Source organism: Portunus trituberculatus, unplaced genomic scaffold, assembly GCF_017591435.1.
Source record: "Portunus trituberculatus isolate SZX2019 unplaced genomic scaffold, ASM1759143v1 PGA_scaffold_523__9_contigs__length_663829, whole genome shotgun sequence".
NCBI classification, from domain to species: domain Eukaryota; kingdom Metazoa; phylum Arthropoda; class Malacostraca; order Decapoda; family Portunidae; genus Portunus; species Portunus trituberculatus.
This window is the reverse complement of record NW_025541692.1, coordinates 108,352-127,500: the sequence shown is the minus strand read 5'-3', so window position 1 is coordinate 127,500 and position 19,149 is coordinate 108,352. Positions and strand designations below refer to the sequence as shown.

The window sequence follows — 19,149 nt, the reverse complement described above, 5'->3', positions numbered from 1 at the left end:
GGAGAATGGTGTAGTATCTGCAGTAAAGAGAGAGAGAGAGAGAGAGAGAGAGAGAGAGAGAGAGAGAGAGAGAGAGAGAGAGAGAGAGAGAGAGAGGTCACGCACGTGGTAGCTCCGTGTTTTCGTGGTGTTACAGTGGTTTAACAAAGTGCAGTGTTGTGAAAATTTCAGTGCTTGAAGTGCTAAGTGTCCTGGTGTCCATGTAAAAGTGTAAGGTGTGCTAAGCCTTGCAATAGTGTTAAAAATCACTTGAAAAGAGTGTTTGTACCCGTGCAGTGACCGAGACCCGGGCCTGACCTGACGCGAGGCCTAAGGCAGCACACAGTTGCCAAATCTCTCCAAGGTAGTTTTTAAACAACCTGTATCTCTCTCTCCGTGGCTGGTTTGGCTTGACTTGTGGGAGAGGTAGTTAGTGTCGTGTGTTTTTTGTGCGCCTGTGGGGAAGTGCTTTGTGTTCTGTGCCAGTGTTTAGTGTCTGTGTTCACGAGTGTGTTAGTGTCGTACGTGTCGTTTAGAGCCAACACTCGTTGTCGCTCCCACACCTGGCTCCACAATTCCCCAGGAATCACTTATCCTCTCCCTCAATGTCTAGCCCCGCCCATCGCCCCATAGCCAGGCGAGACTTGCCTGGCTACCAGCCACAGAATTGGTGTTGCGTTTGTGGCAAAGCAACACTTAAGACTCAACACGTGAGCTGTGACGAGGAAACCTGCCGTAACCTTTGTCACAACAGCTGCCTTGGGGATACGCCAGTCTTCAAGTGTAGCTACACGGAACAGCTACGACTCCAAGCAAACATCCCGGACCCCGTCATCTACATCAGCGAGGAGACTGACACACACCCCACGCCACTACCGGACGATAGTGGGGAGAGTCAGTGGGAGGGCTTGGAGAGGAGAGCTAGTTTCACTAGTTGAGAAGCTCACTGAGGAAGCCTCTCAACAAAACTGTGTGATTAAGTCCCTCCAGGACGACCGAGACTTGATCATACAGCACAGAGACGTGTTTGCTGCGGCTCTCAGAGTAGCAGACAGGCTGATAGCGTCAAAACAGCGCCAGACGCAAGTAGCCACACGCTCTCAGGCAGTCAGCGCCCACGCAGAGTCAATTGACGAACACTGGGAGGTGGTTTGTCAGGACTCTGAGAGGTGGAGGACGTGGTGGAGCTCGGATAAACCGCAACAGATCCGGTACGCAGCTGTTTTCTCCACTTCCACCTTCCCTTCGCCTGCCCGGGAAACAACGACCGCTCCGCCTACCTCCACTGCTTCCACCGCCACACAGAGCGACTGTGACACCTCCCCAGCGTCCACTGTCACTCCTTCTGCCACACAGAGTGACTGCTCGGTACTCACTACCACGTCTACCGCCACACAGAGCAGCAGGGACTCTTCCTCCATAAACACAGCGAACGGAGTAGATCGCGGTGCCTCTGTTCGCCCACGAACCTCTCCTCAGACCACTTCAGGAGATTGGAGAAAAAAGAAATCTAAGAGGGAAGTGCAGCAGGACGCGAGGAGGGTGTCCAGCGAAGGACTGAGGACTCACCAGGCCACCAAGCAGACACAAAAGCGAGCCAAGGCAAAAGTGTGTGAGTACTGCTCACGGAAAGGACACACTTCTGCTACTTGCCACGCCAGAACTGACGATTTACGTCAGGAGCGTCTCCTACAGCGGCTTCTTACGGTGGAAAGATACACAGCCACACCCTTCCCACCTGCAGCGCCTCAGCCCGCCCACCCCCTCACTTCATTTCAGTCCTTGCCACAACCTCGCCCACTCCTTCCTCAGCCTGGTATCTGGAATCAGAACCAGGGGCGGCAGTGGACCACTCCTCTTCACCAGTACCAGCAGTCGGCCGCGGACCCTAACCACCACCTCGGACTAGCAGGCCTCGCTCACTACCATCCCTCACCATGGTACAGCCAGCTTGCCCCGCCGCCAACTAAAGGTCGTCTCTAGCAACGTCCGTGGTCTCCGGACTAACCTTGCAGACTTATACCACAACTGTGTGCAACGACACAATGCAGACGTTGTTGTGGTGACCGAGACATGGCTGAACAGTGAGGTGGAGCCCACGTATGGCAGGATGCAGGGCTTCACCCACTGGGTGAGGAGGGACCGACAGGAGCGAACAGGAGGTGGAGTGGCTGTCTGCTTCAAGGAAGGAATGCAGGCCCAGCTACTCGACATAGACACGCCTCCAATGATGGAGATGATGTACTTCCGAGTAATGCTGGCAGACCGCTCAGCCCTCCTGCTGTGTGCCCTGTATCGCCCCCCGCGACAAGGGCCTGACTCACTCCTGTACCTGACTGAGACCTTAGACAACCTGATGATGGCACACAGCTGCAGCCACGTGCTGATTGTGGGGGATCTCAATCACCACCTGGAAAGAGACGCCTACGAGAATCTCCTGGAGGTGCAGGGTCTGACAGATCATGTCACCTTCCCCACACATGAACGAGGAGGGACATTAGACCCTGTCATCTCAGACTACCAGGAAGACAAGCTTCAGTGTCATCAGCTGGGGCTCGTGGGCAGCTCTGACCATCACGCTGTACTGACACAGCTGGAAGTGGGCGTGGCTCAGGACGAGGCCACCACCCGCACCATCTGGCTGTGGAACAAAGCAGACTGGGCTTCCCTGCGCCGCGACCTGACCCACACCCCATGGGCCACTCTGCTACAGGGAGGAGCAGAGAGTGAAGCACTTGCACTCACCTCTCACCTTCTCGCCCTCCAGAGACGCCACGTCCCACACAGGGAATACACCACCAGATCGACGGATCAGCCATGGTTTGGCTACCGTTGCCGTGTTGCTGCCGAGGCAAAGTATGCTGCCTGGCTCCGCTACAAGAGGAACCCGACTCGGCGCAACAAGGACCTGCACAGGGCTGCATGCAGGAGGATGGTGGTAACCAGCAAGTGGGCCTTAAAAAAGTGGGAGGAAAGCCTGCGCCGGAAACTGTGTGGCACTGGCGTAGGAAACAAAACTTGGTGGTCTCTTGTTAAGGACAAACAAGGAACTGGCCACCAAGAATCCATCCCTCCCTCAGCAAGCAGGACGGTACTGTCGCCACCAGCAGTAAGGAGAGGGCACAGTTGCTGGCTTCCTTGTTTGCTGGAAAAATGAAGGTCGGGAATCCACAGCAGCCACCGCCTCAGCTGGTCCAGCAATGTGAGAAGACTGTCACCATGGTGGAGGTGACGCATCAGCAGGTGAAGCGATTATTGCGGGGCTGGACACACAGAAAGCCACCGGCCCTGATGACATCAGCCCGCACCTGCTGAAGCGATGCTCCCAGGAACTGGCTGCCCCTCTCACCCAAGTCTTCACAACTTGTGTACGGGAAAACGTCTGGCCTTCAGTGTGGAAGGAGGCTCGAGTAGTTCCGTACACAAAAAGCTCCAGGACGGACCCAAAAACTACAGACCCATATCCCTGTTGTCAGTGGTGGGTAAAGTGTTTGAGAGGGTCGTGGCAGAGGTGGTGTGTAGCCATCTCAAGGACAATGCCCTCCTCTCAGACCAACAGTTTGGGTTCAGACCTGGAAGGTCAACCTCCGACCTAATGATGCTTCTCACCAGGCATTGGCAGGACGCCCTCGACGACGGCAAGGACACTATAGTGGTTGCTTTGGACATAGCAGGAGCTTTTGATAAAGTATGGCACAACGGATTACTAGAAAAGCTTCGTGCTAAAGGCATCCAGGGTGGCTTGCTACGACTCTTGGGAAATTACCTGCAGGACAGAAGCCTCAAGGTGGTTGTCAACGGGCAAACATCTGAGTCCCTGCCTGTGGAGGCATCAGTGCCACAGGGTTCAATTCTTGGCCCACTCCTGTGGAATATCTACGTGGATGATCTTCTCCAGCTACTGCCAGGAGTCATGGCCTATGCTGATGACTGCACCCTCTCCTATACCTATCCACGCCAGGACAGTGGGCGGGCTGCTGAGGCCATCAATCAGCAGCTACGAGTGATAAAGGAGTGGGGTGCTCGCTGGCAAGTGACATTCGCGCCGGAGAAGACACAAGCAATGGTTGTCTCTCGGTCCCCAGCCGCCATGGCAGCAATGGCAGGAAAGTTGTCTTTTGGCGCTGCTGCTCTCCCACTCCAAGATGACGTCAAGATACTTGGAGTGGAGGTGGATCGAGGGCTGAGGTTTGACAGGCATGTCAAAACCATTGCCAAGAAAGCCTCTCACAGGATCTCCGCTCTCAGAAGGATCGCCAGTTTCCTCGACAGGAAGGGAGACTGCTGCTGTACAAGGCACAGGTGCGGCCCCACCTTGAATACGCAGCTCTCTCCTGGATGTCCTGTGCCGCCACACACAGAAGGAGACTGGACAGCATCCAACGCCGCGCCATACGGCTAGTAGATGCTGCACTACCACCTCACCCAGAGCCTGAGCGTCCCTTGATTCACTGGAACACCGCAGAGACGTGGCGGCGATCGTAGTGTTCCATAAGGCACAGGTGCAAAGAGTGCCACATCTGGCAGGGCTGCGTCATCCTCTAAGAGTCACCGCACGGAGCACGAGAACGGTGCTCAATGGTGGTGACGCCGTAGAGGTGCCGCGATCCCACGGGTGTCAGCATCAACGCACCTTCGCAGGACGCGTCTCCAGGATGTGGAACTTGTTCACGGCCGCGGTGCCTCACGTCCAGGAGATGAACACACACAGTGTCAAACTGATGGCACATAAGTGGAGACAGACACTGCCAACTCCTCTGACACTCTTTGTGACGTGACACTCAGTGTAGTGCAGTGCGTGAATAGTGCTAGTGAAGTGAAACGAATAGTGCTCCATTTACATGCTGACCATCTTGTATATTATCTATTTTTAAGTCTTGTAAATATTGTAGAGAAATAGATTGTAGTACCCTTAGAATAGGTAGCACACGACAGTGCGCCTTTGGGTACATGTTCCTTTGTATTAAGTTTTGTTTAAATAAAAAAAAAAAAAAAGAGAGAGAGAGAGAGAGAGAGAGAGAGAGAGAGAGAGAGAGAGAGAGAGAGAGAGAGAGAGAGAGAGAGAGAGAGAGAGAAGGGTGGGGAGGAGGGAGGAGGGGAGGCATCCAGTTAGCAAGATCATTAGAGCAATTAGCATGAAAATAGCAATAAAAGATAGAAAGAGATGCAACATTCCGGCGATGAGAAAGAGACTGAAGACAGTCAGTCAGAGACGAAAAGCTTTTGATTCCCCCTGTCTAATAAAGCTGTGTGACTGGAACCCCCAAAACATGCAAAGAGTGCTTCATACAAGGACGGATAAAGCCCTTGTACAGAGTTAGCAGTTGGACGGGTGAGAAAAATTTCATAGAAGCTGTTTTAGCAAGAGATGAGATGTGAAGCTTGCAGTTAAGAATATGAGTGAAGGACAGACAGAGGATATTCAGTGTGGAAGAGGGAGACAGTTGAGTGTCACTGAAGAAGAGGGGATAGTTGTCTGGAAGGTTGTGTTGCGTTGATAGATGGAGGAATTGAGTTTTTGAAGCATTGAACAGTTCACTACTAAGTTTTCTCTGCCCTAACCAGAAATCTTAGAAAGATCAGAAGTCAGGCGTTCTGTGGCATCCCTACTACGTGATCTGTTGACTTCCCGAAAGAATGTGGAAAGATGTAGGAGTGGATAGGACAAGAGGTTTGGTTAAGAGTAGGAGAGTTGTGTTTAGAGGGCAGGCTGTGACTGTCCCCTTGAGTTGTGAGACACAAAGAGAAACGTTCAGTGAGATCACAACTAGCTTTAGTGGAGAGTTCACAGCACCCCCTGAACTAGTGCTATTAGACCTCACTGGGAGTAAATCATTGTTTGGGTAGGTGTCTACTACCTCCTGGTAAGGAGGAGGTAGTAGACAAAATCTGCCTTTTATAGATTATGTAGTGTGCTTTTATTCAAGTGACCACATCACCAGGCCTCTGAAAGACTAGCTAATCACTGGCTTGTAAAGTTGTTAGTACACGCTTGTTTCTTAATGTAACAACCAGCAGGCAGGCATAACCACTGTGTCTGCCTGTCTCTTTCCTTCCATCTGATAAAAGACAAAGAATCGGCCCTGAAGGGTTACTTGTGTTCAACTGACGACATCACAAGGCCTGGAACACGAGCCACTCATTTCTCTAAATACAGCAAACTTCAAGCAACGATCGGGTGGTCATGTAATGTTTACTAGGCGTCAGAACAGGGCAGTGTTTAGTTTAGTGCATCCTTCAGTTCTGCGATATGCAATGATTGACACCATTCATTTACATGTAACTCCTATTTGGAGTGTCTCCAAGCAATATTTACTTATAGAGTGTGTGTGTGTGTGTGTAGCTATAATGCTATTGCTCTCCTCTCCCTGCCTTGCTGGCCCTCCTCTTCCTCCTCCTCCTGTGTGTTACTGCCGTGACATCAATGTTTTTCCTTCAGTGTACACAACCGTTTCCTTTCCCGGGCCTAACAAAGCACGGTGTCGTCAAACACACACCAAATAACAGAAAAATACCTCACTGAGAAGAATTAAAAGTCCCTCCAGCTGATGTCCGTGTTACAGCGCGGGACAAACACCTTCATTAAGACACTGTGCCCTACCTTTGCAATAGCAGCCTTTATATATTGAATGAAGACATGAATAAAGGCATTACAGTATACTAATATACATATGTACCCACCTAGTTATCTTGGGGTATCATGTATTTGTTAACCCCTTCAGTAGCATGATGTGTTTCCATATTCCTTCTGGTTACTACTTGGTGATTTTATACACCATCAGAAACTCATGTGGGGGATTCAGATTGTGAAGACTGTGGCCATTAATCTTGTGCCCTCCATACACCCTTGCTAATGTCAATAAAATGGTCTAACGGTACACAAAACTCAAGGTAAAAATATGTCCCAGTACTGAAGGGGTTAAAATAGTGAAGACTGTGGCCTTAGTCTTGTGCCATCCATAGACCCTTGCTAATGTCAATAAAATGGCCTAATGGTACACAAAATTCATAGTAAAAATGTGTCCCAATACTGAAGAGATTAAAATAGTGAAGACTGTGGCCATTAGTCTTCTGCCCCCATGCACCCTTGCTAATGTCAATAAAATGACCTAATGGTACACAAAATTCATAGTAAAAATGTGTCCCAATACTGAAGGGATTAAAATAGTGAAGACTGTGGCCATTAGTCTTCTGCCCTCCATACACCCTTGCTAATGTATATAAAATGGTCTAATGGTACACAAAACTCAAGGTAAAAATGTGTCCCAGTACTGAAGGGATTAAAATAGTGAAGACTGTGGCCATTAGTCTTGTACCAGTAGATAGATGTAGTAGCATTTTGTTACTACATCTATTAACACACTTTTACTGTACAGTGAAGACTCAACACATGAACGTCTTTGAAGTTGAACTTTTTGACACTGGAGTGCAAAAGTTCGACTTGGTGGTGACAAAAACACGTGGCACTGGAGCGTCCTCACACGTGGTAGTAAACAAAGGCTCTGGCCTCGGCCTCCCCGCCGCCTCCGCCACCGCTGCCAGAAGAACACACAGCACACAGTGTACAATGTGCAATATAGACAATGAAGACAACCACAAGGAGAGGAAGACAAAGAGGAGGAACATTGTTACAAGACAACTGCAACAAGAGGAAGACAAAGAGAAGGAACACTGATACAAGACAACTGCAACAAGAGGAAGACAAAGAGGAGGAACATTGATACAAGACAACTGCAACAAGAGGAAGACAAGGTAAAATTATTATTATTATTTTGAGAACAATAAAACAAATAATTCATTTCATCTTATTTATTCATTTTTCCTACAACACTCAACAACAAGAAGGAGGAGGAGAAGGAGAAGAGAAAGAAGAAGAAGAAGAAGAAGAAGAAGAAGAAGAAGAAGAAGAAGAAGTAGAAGAAGAAGAAGAAGAAAAAAGAAGAAGTAGAGGGGGGGCTGTGGGTATGTCAATACACTGTGAGGGACACATTGTGGGTCTGTGGACAGAGAGAGAGAGAGAGAGAGAGAGAGAGAGAGAGAGAGAGAGAGAGAGAGAGAGAGCATTTAACACAGACAACTGATTTGGTTTAATTTACTACCACCACCACTACTACAATTCTACGACCACCACCACCACCACCACCAGCACTGTTGTCATCCTCTCTCTCTCTCTCTCTCTCTCTCTCTCTCAGCAAAGACTATTGGCAGTGAATACAAAATGTGTGCCTGTGAACACCACTATAAACAAGTGTGCGTGTTTTGTTTGGGTGAATATTGGTGAGGTAAACCCAAACAGTGTGCAATTTGACGAGTACATTGTAGTAGTAGTAGTAGTACATCTTGGTAGTGTACTGGAGTAGTGTATCTCATAACACTACTCATAACGCTACTCTAATACATTTCTATTTAGACAATAATATCAATAATGATGTAAATATTGAAATAAAATGAAATGTTGTTATGATAATGATTCTGTTTTCACCTTTGAGTGTGCCTCCTCCTCCTCTTCATTCCTTGTCACTCAAACAAAACATACAAATTAATAGACACACACACACACACACACACACACACACACACACACACACACACACACACACACAAACCTAATATAACCCCCCCTCCCTTCCCTCTCTCTCTCTCAACAACTAAACAACACCATTAAAAAGGAAGGATAAAAATATATATAAACACTATGAGAGAGAGAGAGAGAGAGAGAGAGAGAGAGAGAGAGAGAGAGAGAGAGAGAGAGAGAGAGAGAGAGAGAGAGAGAGAGAGAGAGAGAGAGAGAGAGAGAGAGAGAGAGAGAGAGAGAGAGAGAGAGAGAGAGAGAGAGAGAGAGAGAGAGAGAGAGATGGATGGATGGATTTTAAAATAAGGCGCCGCAACGGCTAAGGTCATCTGGCGCCGCTAAAATAATTTATAAAACTATATAAAAACAGGTAAAAACAATATAGTATCTAAAAACTTTAAAAAAAAAACAATAAAACTAAATAAAATTTTTAAATGCATATAATAAAATAAGAATAAAATTTAAAGGTTTGGGAGAAGGCCAGCTTCTCCCAAGAAAGTAAAAACGTCATGGCCCTGGGCTAGGCACACTGGTCCAAGGACCTTAGAGATATAATAGACACAGCTATCTCTACCGCGACAGCGGTAGAGGTAGCGGTGTCGTAACTCTATAAGACTGTACACACAACCTTTACTGTAATTAAAGGTGGGATGTGCCTTAATAGTCTCAAAAATGCTGTCATTAGGGCAGGGGAGATGTTGCAACATCCTTGCCTGCGTGAAGTCTTTTGCCCGCACGAGCACTCACTTCCCGTATTTCTTGAGGTTTCCCTCAGGAATCGTGCCGATCTCTTTGGACAAGTACCAGGAGGCATGGATGAAATTCTCGCGCCCATTTCTGTAGTAGGCCACAAACCAACGTGGAGGCGGGATCTGACGGACTTCAGGAACTGAATTCTCTGAATGGTTGTCAAAAAGATTTCTGATGTAGTCCGTGTCACTGTCTGTAATATTGCGAGAGTGGAGAAGTTCTGTCTTAAAACCAGAGCCAGCAAGGGGCAGTGATGCTACATGTTCTACTGCCAAATGGGCTTCGTCACATGAAAGAAAAGTTACATAGCAGCGGTTAGATGGAAAATCCTTATCATAAACAAGTCGAATGCAAAGAACCGTGCCATACACCTTGAGAAGTGAGTGCAAGGCGTGATAAGAAAATGATGGGTTAACATTTACCATCACAAGGGAGTCATATGCAGCAGAAATACGTCCTTCAGAAGAACTCCCAGAACAGGAGACTGCTGCGGGAGGCTCTTGTGGAGGGGAATCCTCCTTCCCACTCAGACCTGAAGATGACGTCTCGCGGGCCAGGTCAGCCTGATAGTTTTTTGTGTTTCACCATATATATAAAGTTATACAAAAAATGGCTCCAGGGGCAAGGGAAACCACCTACTGGGACTACAATGGGAGGGAGCGCTGGCTGCCGTGAACGGGGTACCTCGTCCCCATGCGGACCAGTCGTTTTAAAAACAGGCCCCACATGATACGAATGTTTGTCCACGACAGAGCTGAGACCCCCCTCTCAAAGCATCCCAGCCTGGACACCCAACCATCCAGCACAGGACGGCCCCTACTGGGCGATCCCTCCAGCGGGTGGCTCCGCTGGTCCACTGGCAGCCTACGTAGGAACCATTTAGTCTGGCCCCTCACTGGCGACCTTACTAGCATGGGTAGCCCTTTCCCCCTCGAAAGGGCAGAGCAGGGGCCTAAGCCCCCTCTAGCCTAGCTCGCCAGGTCACAGGGGCACGCAAGCTCCCCCATCACGACAAGGCGGTTCCCATCTGGGGGGGTACTTGGCACGAACTCTGCCCAGGACACTGTCCCAGATGGAACTGTCAACACTTGCCAAAACTGTTTCCAGGCACTCTACACTGTACACCACACACACACACACGCACACACACACACACACACACACACACACACACACACACACACACACACTAAACTAAACAGATCCACCACTCCCACTGACCTCCCCATCAAAATTTACAGAGAATTTGCTCCAGAACTTGCCACACCCCTTTGCTCTATCATCAATGCCTCCCTTTCTCAACATTCCTGCCCCGATGACTGGAAGACATCTTACGTCACCCCCCTCCCCAAAATTTCTAATCCACAGTCACTGAATGATATAAGACCAGTCGCCATCACCCCTATACCCAGCCTTATCTGTGAAGATTTTGTGTTCGACTGGGCCTATAACAAAATTTGTAACTCTATTGACACACAACAATTTGGCAATATTAAATCCACCTCCACATCTCACTACCTTGTCAGCTTCCTGGAATTCGTCCACAGCCACCTGGACAAACGCAACACTTCTCTAGCTATTGCTTTTGTGGACTTCAGAAAGGCCTTTGATCTTGTTGATCACACTGTTGTGATAAATAAAGCCATCACTCTGGGTCTCTCTCCCTACCTGATAGCGTGGCTGGCAGACTTCCTCACGGGAAGGCGTCAGGCCGTTCGTTATCAGGGCTCTGTCTCCTCTTTCCAACAGCTCACATGCGGGGTCCCTCAGGGGACCAAGATGGGTCCACTGTGTTTCCTCATCCTTATCAACGATGCTCTCGTCCACACCCCCCACCGCTGGAAGTATGTGGACGACTGCAACCCAGACTTCTCAGCACTGCAGTCCACTCTAAACCAACTACAGACGTGGACGGAGGACAACAAAATGACCATCAACCACACCAAGACCGTGGTGATGCACATTTCTACCTCCACAGCAGCAGTTCCCCCTCCCCAGCTTTCTGTGGGCCCTCACTCCCTCCAGGTGGTCCGCAGCACCAAGCTTCTAGGTGTCTTGGTGGATGATCAGTTAACATGGAAGCAGCATGTTTCCAACATCATCAGGTCAGCCTCATATAAAATCTATTTACTGCGCCGACTCAGGTCCCTGGGAGCACCGGCAGATGAGCTGAGGGGAGTGTACCTCACCTTTATACTCCCTAAGCTCATGTACGCCGCCCCAGCGTGGTCCTCCCTGAACCTCACACAACGACAACAGCTGGAGAGGGTTCAGAGGAGGGCGTTCAGGGTCATCCTTGGGCCTGCCTACAGGTCCTACGAGGACGCCCTGACCTGCCTGAGTCTGCCGAGGCTGGCCACAAGACACCAGGAAGCCTTGGAAAAATTTGGGGAAGGACTGCTGCGTCATCCACGTCTCCGCCACCTGCTACCCCCGACGTGCCTCCCCTGCTCGCGCCACCCGACACCATAATCGCGTGGCGCCTTAAGAGCACCGCGCACGGATCGATACCGACTTAGCGCGGTGCCCACTATTGTACGAGCCTTAAATAAATAAGTGAATTCTAGGTTAAGTTTATCCATAGTTAGGTTAAGCATTTTTAGTTCATTGTGGTAATGTCCCCCCCCCCTGTACATTTTCAGTGTAATTTTTTACATTGCCTAACTAATAAACCGTTTATTATTATTATTATTATTATTATTATTATTACACACACACACACAAAAGCCATGTCATGGAAATGGGAAAGAGTGAAAGATGACCAGTGGGAATCTATAAGATGGGAGATGGAGTAAAACTGGAGAAAGTAAAAAAGGAAAAGGACTTGGGAGTGACGATGGAAGAAAACAATCAACCAGTAAGCCATATTGATAGAATTTTTAGAGAAACATATAATTTGCTAAGGAATATTGGAGTAGCATTTCACTACATGGACAAAGAAATGATGAAATTGATAAGTACTATAATAAGACCCAGATTGAAATATGCAGGAGTAGTGTGGACCCTTCATAAAAAGAAACACATAAGGAAGTTGGAGAGGCTACAAAAAATGGCTCCAAGAATGGTTCCAGAATTTGAAGGGATGACATGAGGAGAGACTAAAGGCTATGGATCTACCAACTCCGGAACAAAGAAGAGAGAGAGGAGATCTGATACAAGTTTATAAATTGATCAACGGAATGGACCAAGTGGATAATGAGAAACTGATCCTGAGAGAAGAATATGACATTCGAAGCACAAGATCGCATAGTAAAAAGCTGAGAAATGGAAGATGTCTGAGAGATGTTAAAAAATATATCCCGCAAAGATGTATTGAGACGTGGAACAGTTTAGATGAAGAAGTAGTGTCTGCAACGAGTGTGCATACTTTTAAAGTAAGATTGGATAAGTGTAGATATGGAGACGGGGCCACACCAGCATAAAGCCCAGACCTTGTAAAACTACAACTAGGTAAAACTAGGTAAGTAAATACAACAGAAACAATGGAAAAATTGTTAAACGAGGAAAGACATACCGAGCAGAGAAAGAAATGTGTGGATTAGTTATGCTGGGCATCATCGCTGCCATGTACAGTGTAACAGAGAGTGTCATTGGTACCGCAGTATTTGTTGCCACCGTGGGAGTCCGTCAGGGTTCTCCTACTTCATGTTTACTTTTTATTATATATGTAAATTATCTAATCAGATTAATTAAAGACAATTGCCAAAGTGACGGGTTCCTACGTTGGCTACACGTTCTCATGTTAATGGACGATACTGTGCTCCTTTGGACAACACGAGAAAGAATGATTTATAAATTACATTTATTAAAAAAATTTTGTAACGAGTATGGTATGAAAGTGAATGCGTCAAAAACCAAGTTTTTTGTCATAAATGGCATGCCTGAAGACTGCCAGACAGTTTATGTAGACGGGCTTGTGGTTGAATGGGGCACTCAGTACATGTACCTGGGATCCCCCTTCACTGCCGATGGGTCAGTGTCGACATCTGTCAAAGCTCACGCCGATGGAAAAATGGGTCACCATGAAATATATTTCCTTTTTAAAGAAGAACGAAGATATTCCATATCATGTTAAGAAATGCGTGTTTGATGCTTGCCTCATGGCAGCAATTTTATATGGATGCGAATCATGGTTGAACGCTGATTTAAGACCAATATTAAAGGTGTATAACTGGTGTCTTAAAAGTTTATTAAACGTAAGATTAACAACGTGTAATGATATTTGCTATGTTGAATCCGGTTACCCAGATCTTCCTTCCTTAGTTAAATCTTGACAAAGAAAGTTCTTCTCTAAAATATGGAGAGAAAGAGAAAGAATGGAAGATGACCCACTAATATTGTCTGTTAAGCTAGTCTTAGAACACCAGTATCAAACTCGTACGTATATAACTGATTTATTACACGCTGATACGGATGATTTAGTGGAAGGAGTTGAATTATTAAAAACAAATATTTATAACTCAGGATCAACTAAGCGCATAACATATAGAGAAATCAACCCCACGTTAAGTGTTCATAGTGTTTATACAGCTAACACCCATGTTTATGAGCCTCACTGGGTGACGTTTACGCGGTTCAGAGTCTCCGCCCACTCGTTGGCAGTAAAGGTGGGAAGGTGGAATAGGAGAAGCAGAGGGAGATTGCCTTTGGAAGAAAGACTGTACTTGTGGCCAGATACAAACGGAAGTTCACGTTACACAGTACTGTACTTTTACTCAACACCTAAGAAATACACATGGCTTTAGTAGTATCCAAGAATTGTTATCAGATAAGTTTGATGTTCCGCAAATTTGCAAAATTATATAAAAGATTTTGAAAACATATGATTCCTAAATCAACTGTAATGTCTTCTGGTGTGTTTTAACATTCATTCCCCTTAATTACTATATAAATATACCAATTAAAATGCCTTGTGGCTTATCGCTCCTTTCTTTGAAGAGTTTTTAGGGTTATACACATTGTTTTATTGAAATGTTTTAAAATCACCTTTTGTTTTAGCTCCTATATAGTTTTAACTGTTTTCAAATTTGCATTGTTTTATTGAATTGATGTAAAATCACCATTTTTTTTTTAAGGGTTTATTACTTTTAAGGTTTGAATGTACGTACTTGTGTTCTGATTTACTATAAGTATTGTATAGGGAGATCTTTGGAAAATATGGTCTATCTGGTTGATATTTTTAGAGTAGAAGATATTTTATGACTGATGGCAATGTGTAATGTATTTGTTTTTTTTATATTTTTACTGTCTGATTTCATAATTTTTGTAGATAATTTGTAGTTTGCTGGACCAATGTATTCTATCACCTCAGGCTGCGGCGAGCGAGGACTGAGGGGAAGGACGTGACGTCAGACAGAAAGGGAGTATGGGAAAAACAAAGGACATGCTAACATACTCTGGTTCTTTTGTTCATTATTTTTCTAAAAAAATTCCCTGGAACTTGTAAAGTGCAATCGGGCGGTAGTCAATTGCGTCTGTTGATGGTTTGTTGTGTTTGGGGATGAGTTTGATTTTTGCGTGTTTAAATGGTTGGCAGAAGTAACCCATAGAGAGAGCGATGTTGAGCAATTTGGTGAATAATTCAGTTACATTATCTGGTAAGTTCTGTAGTATGGTTTTATTTATTTTTGTTTCCCACGGTGTGTTGCTTCTCAGTTGTTTAATATTACAATTTATTTCTTGTCTTGTGTAGTGATGTGTGCTGTACAGTAAGTGCCATTAGATAGATTGTTTGGATTTCCTCGTGTATTTGGTAATATTTGATCTTTATTATTTTCCAGATAATTATTAACTAGAAGTTCTGTCTCTACCTCGTATTGTGTATTTTCTTAGGGCCTTTGTAGGCTGTGTATGATGGATATGTGCTGCCATGTTTGAGACTGCATTGTACTCGTAGTAGTTATTTCTCCCACCACTGGAGTTGTTTGATTTTTTTTTGGTTGTATATTGGCTTGGTGAGTGTTGTTTGTGTGGATAGTGGTGTATTTTTTTCCATGGTTGTTTTTATCGCATTTATCCATTGTAGTATTGATGTGCCTAGCGTGTGTTGTGTCATGTATGGGTCGGTGTTGACGTTGGCTGTTCTGTGTAGTGTGCTTTTGTGGGATTGTTCCCAGTTTGCTTTCTTGGTGAAGTACTTAGGTGGTGTTGGTATTCGTATGGAGTGTGATGTAATGTTTATCACTATTGGTAGGTGGTCAGATGGCGTAGCTGGTCCTCATGTTATTTTTATGTTACGATAAGTTTTATGATTTGAGAGTATGATGTCTGGTAATGATGCTGTGTTTTGTGCTATGAATGTCGGGAAATCTGGGCATAAATGCACAAGTTTATTGTGATTTATTAGCATTTTTAGAGATCTACCAACACTGCTGCTATTTCTTTTGTCAATAGCTGGGTGGTGGGCGTTCAGGTCACCCATAATGTATGTTGGGTGAGATTCTGAGGCTAAGTTGTGAAAATCTGTTATGGGTAGGAAGGGTCTTCTTGGTGGTAGAGAGGTAGTTGCTATATATACAAGAGTTGTTTGTGTTTCTATTGTTGTAAGTAATATGTTAGTGGCATAATTGTTTCTTATTCTGTGTTTCAGGTGTTGTTTTTTTAGTATTGCTGAGCCGTCGTGTGGCTCGTCACTGGAGTTTATCAGGTATGTTATGTAAGAATATATTTTAATATTTTCTGTATTTTCAAGACCATGACTGTTTAATAGGATTATGTCTGGGTTTATATCTCTGTAAATATTGGTAAGAGTTGCTTTGGTTGTGTTCCAGTTTCTGACATTGTGTTGTAGTATTAGAATGTTATCTGTGTTGTCCATGTTGAATATTTGTGTGTGTAGTTTCTTTATTTGTTTAGTTAAGAGTGTTTTGATTTGGTTAGAGGGAGTTTTGTGTTTTGTGTTGTTTCTTTCCCTTGGCTGGTGGCGTTCTTTTTTTTTTTCTTCTTCTTGAAAGAGTCTGTTAAAACAAAGGTTGTACAAACATACATATAAAGTTCCCTCTCACATCTCTGTAATGAAAAAAAAGAAGAAAAAAAAAACAATAATAAATCACATAATACTTTTCCATTTAATACTTCTCTATAAAAGAAAGACTAAAGAAATAAAACTGAAAATTACTTATAGTACTATAGCAGAAAAATACAAGTCACTCATTAAATCTTGGCTGAGGCTACAAAAAAAGCTTAAATGAAACGGGGACTAAAGCAATAAATTATACTTTGAGGAAACTTACAATATTTAAAGACTCGGGTACTTATTCTTAATAGAGTCCATTGCGAATTTTTCTAAAACTGGATTCATCTTGTGTTGCCCAAACATCGTTAAGGTCTATATCATTGTTTGTTAGAATGTAAATTTCCTCTTCATTATATGCTGTTGATGTGAAAATAAATCTATATTTCTCATTTACTCATCCCACAATGATTTGCTCCTGATAAAGTGTACTTTTGGGCAACCCGTTGTTTTTTTTGGTTATGATTCGTAGCCCAATCTCTTTCCCACTTATTTTTATTGGTGTTGTTTTCTCTTGTTCTTTCTCCTCTTCAACATCTACTTCTTCTATCTCTTCTTCCTCATCCTCAGAAACATTTCCTTCTTGTTTGTCTAGTTTTGCTTTTTCTGGTGATGCTGCTGCCAGGCTTAAGATATCCTTTGAGGGGGCGTCATCTGGCATACTTATTTGTGATATATTGTAGAATTTTAACAGCCTGTTGAGTTCTGTGTTGTATGTGCATTGGTTTGCAAGGTTATATATATATATATATATATATATATATATATATATATATATATATATATATATATATATATATATATATATATATATATATATGAATGAATGATGCAAGTTGAATGACCGAGGCTGTATCTTTTTTTTTTAACATGTCGGGTGCTGGTTGAAGCATGTTATTGTTTGTATTATTTTCTTACAGCTTGGCTGTAACTACCTGTATTTTTCTTTCATTTCCTTTTGTTTTCTTTTATTTCTTTTCTTTTTGGACATTTATTGGCTAGAGTTCTATGTGTCCTTGAATAGTTAAGGCATATTTTATTTTCTGAATTGCAGTTCTTCCACGTGTGTTCAGAGCTCCCGCATTACGAGCATACCGTGTGATCTTTAGGCAGAGGGCAGTTGTTGGTAGTGTGGTCCTCAAGTGCATAGCATCTCATGCAAGTGAGGATGGGGATGAAGTCATCCACTTTGATATTACGAGATGGGATGCTCATATGGAATGCAAGCAATCCTTTGTCTGTTGCTGTTTTTGCTGTGGCTGTTTCTTCTAGATATATTTTAATAATATTTGCTCTAGGGGTCATGGACACACTTTCAGTTGCTCCTATCATCCAGGTATTATTGTTTAACAGTTCTTCTTTTATTTCAGTTTCTGGGTGAGAGAGGATGAAGTCATCAACGTTAAAGAGGATGATTGTTCTCTTCGCCCGCAATTCCGGTGGTATGATGGGGTCGAAGCCTTCGTCCTTCAGATGTGGCATGAAATGTTTTGTCGACTTCATCGTCGGAGCGGGTGAGGACAATGTAAGAGTCGGACGTTGGAATAATTTTTGTAGCGTATATGAGATGTTGAGACAGGATCCTGAGCAACGCAAGTTTTACATTGTTGTTGGGGTTAGGGTGTTTGATCCTCACCCTAGCCATGGTGGCATCGGTGGTATGTCGTAGTTTTCAATAATAAAAAAAAATCCTACAAGGGGCCGAGGCCCGACATACAACCCAGCTAAGACAGAGTAATAGAAGAAGCTTACCTATGCAAGGCAATATATTGGCCCAATTGCTAACAACTGTCGCAGCCAACTTGACCTGCGCCTACACCTGACACAGTCTTTGGTCGACCCTTCCGGCCGAACCTTCCTCTCTTAAGGCAGCCCTCTAAGGACTCCCTTGCCAAACCGCGAGGTTCACCTTCACCACACAATGGGACGCTAAGGCCGAAAGGGAATACAGTAAGAGGAAACAGACACTGCACAAGGGCAGGGTCTCGACAAAGTGGGAGAGCCCCGGTACACAAATGCAGGCTGGGCTGGTAGCAGACAGCCGGCGTTCCGGAAAACGAGCCGTGGGGCTTCAGGCAGGTGCTCTTGCGCGGTGCACACCTACGCCAGCGAGGAAACAGCTCTTCAGCCGGTGAGACCAAGCAGGGAGGTGCGTGCCGGAGGCGCAGTGAGCAGATAGAGCAGCTCAGCGGCGAACGAATCGGCAAGCTGTTGTCTGCAGAGGAAGGCGTGACTTCTACGGCTGCAAGTCTGGAGTGTTTTCTCTCTCTCTCTCTCTCTCTCTCTCTCTCTCTCTCTCTCTCTCTCCATTATTTATTATGGGTATCTTTTGTCCTTTATTCCCTTTATTTGTCCAAACCATTTTCTTTTTCTTTTATCTGCTTCACTCGTTTCTACAAATTGAGGGATTTGGAGCCATGCACGATTCTTCTACACATGTTGCTCTCCCCTGCATCTCTGTGACTCCCATCGTAGCTTGCAGACCTTTAGGCAGGTGATGATGCGCTTTATTCCTAACGCAAAAAACAGCAGACACTGTTAAATATTATTTTCATGATTGTCAATGTGTGACTTCGTGCCACACTAAGTATTATTCGTGACTGAAAGAATGAACAACTCTTCAAAGTTAATCTGACTAAATGTAGAACTACTATTGTATCGCTTATTTACCCCCAAACCAGGACACCTTATAGCAGTACAGTGACACCGCCATATTAGACTCTCGTTTCCCAATACACTCTGTATGTATATCTATATAGCAGACTGATTGGTAATCCTATGTACAGTTTCCCAGACAAACCATGACACACACACACACACACACACACACACACAC

The 19,149-nt window shown here is 45.0% G+C and overlaps 1 protein-coding gene across 2 annotated transcripts in view; it reads left to right on the top strand.

Annotated features, from left to right (window-relative positions):
- The window catches only part of LOC123500964 (NACHT, LRR and PYD domains-containing protein 1 homolog), a 38,421-nt gene extending 38,395 nt beyond the window's left edge, over nt 1-26 (top strand). Inside the window, exon 5 of one of the 2 annotated variants that reach the window (XM_045249516.1) lies at nt 1-26. This exon is cut by the window's left edge and continues 145 nt beyond it. The gene's annotated coding sequence lies outside the window, so the exon portion shown is untranslated. The other variant, XM_045249517.1, reaches the window with a different exon arrangement.
- The last annotated feature ends 19,123 nt before the right edge of the window (nt 27-19,149 follow it).